The sequence below is a fragment of the Lactuca saligna genome, chromosome 1, assembly GCF_052625555.1.
Source record: "Lactuca saligna cultivar CGN05327 chromosome 1, ASM5262555v1, whole genome shotgun sequence".
Classification (NCBI taxonomy): Eukaryota; Viridiplantae; Streptophyta; class Magnoliopsida; order Asterales; family Asteraceae; genus Lactuca; species Lactuca saligna.
Window position 1 is genome coordinate 82971071 of NC_136417.1, and position 1505 is coordinate 82972575.

The 1505-nt window shown below is 31.6% G+C and overlaps 1 long non-coding RNA gene across 1 annotated transcript; it reads right to left on the minus strand.

Moving 5' to 3' along the window:
* Nucleotides 1–380: 380 nt before the first annotated feature.
* LOC144999811 (uncharacterized) lies at nucleotides 381–1085 on the minus strand. Its single transcript, XR_013661010.1, has 2 exons — nucleotides 783–1085; nucleotides 381–673 (listed from the first exon to the last, which is right to left on the minus strand). It is a non-coding gene; the product is annotated as an uncharacterized LOC144999811 (long non-coding RNA).
* Between the last annotated feature and the right edge of the window lie 420 nt (nucleotides 1086–1505).

Below are 1505 nucleotides of genomic sequence, written 5' to 3' on the forward strand. Positions count from 1 at the left end.
CATTCAGACTATACATGTAAGTTCCATGTAAGTTCATAAGAGAATGCATATTTTAAATGCCCTGTAACTTAATCCTAAAATCAAGCACATGAATCACATCAAATTATGGTAATTTGTTTTACGTGTTTGAAACAATGCTTCACTAAAATTATCTAGGTAGCTGTCATGAATATGTTTTCTACTATAATTAAATCGATCTAATTTTTTGAACGTAATACCAGAAGAAAATAGAACCTAAAGGCTACAATGATGTCAATATTGTTTTATTACAAAACAGTCTCCTCACAAAACTTATTGATTTATATTCGAATAATTTTTTTTGGTGAAATCAATTTCGTTAACTAGGAAATATTGAAATTAACACTAGAAGAAAGGTCAAATGCAATAAAAGAAGAAAATTGAACCTAAATATGGTATGTATAAGGGGTTTACATTTATATACACTAGAATACATAATAGTCGGTGTTCCCCACCTTAAATGGATTGGAAATGATTTGCAGAATTACAAAATATATTTCTTTGGGCTAATAACAGTTTTACATCACTACTTAATAAATCTCTATCACACATCAAATTTGTAATTTGTAATTCTGGATATTCAACTTTTAGTTTCTTGGAATCTAATTGCTTCTGAACTTCTAGTAACTGTGAAGTCGATTTCTTAGCCTCGTTACTAGCAAAGATAACCAATGTATCGAAATAAGCAACAATATCATCAAAAGCAATTAATTCAGAATAATAAGCATCAAAGGAATATTGAAAGATTAAAGAATAAAACGTACATTTGTGGTCATTGGTGATTTGTCTCCTCCTTTGGTCATAAAATAGTGACAAGTCACCACTTCGTCATCTTTCTCCTCAAACTCCCCATACATTGCTCCATACATAGGATTATGTATTTCCTCATCATCAGAACTTGAGGACCAAATTTGGTATGTTCCTTTATCATCATCCTCACCTTTCACCACAAGAGAAATTCCTTTCTCTTTTGCCCAAACTTCCTCTAAACGCTCAACATAGTATGATTCATCTTTTACTTTGTTTTTCTTTTCTTCCTTCTTTCGAAGCATATAGTCACTAGCCATATGGTTTGCACCATGACAATAGTGACAATCAATGTCAGAGTCTCCTTTAAGCTTCTTCTCAACTTTCAACTCTTCTTTTTCCACATCATTCTTTTCACTCTTCTTTTTCTCTTCCCCTCCAGCTTTCGTCACAAATTTTCCTTTTCCCTCACCAGTTTTTGACTTTGAACTAAATGGTTTCTTGAAAAACTAATTCACTCTATTATTCGAGTAGAATGCAATTGCTTCATCATCAGAGTTTATCAACAATCCTTCATTATCAAAATCTTCCTTTTCCATAGATTCTTTCTCATTAACTTTCGACATGAAAGCTAATGGACCTCCAAGACTTATTTTTGATCTGTGGCAACCCGATATTTTCAAACCAATGTAACATTCAAAAATTCAAATATAACGAACTATTTAGAATCAAAGAAATCA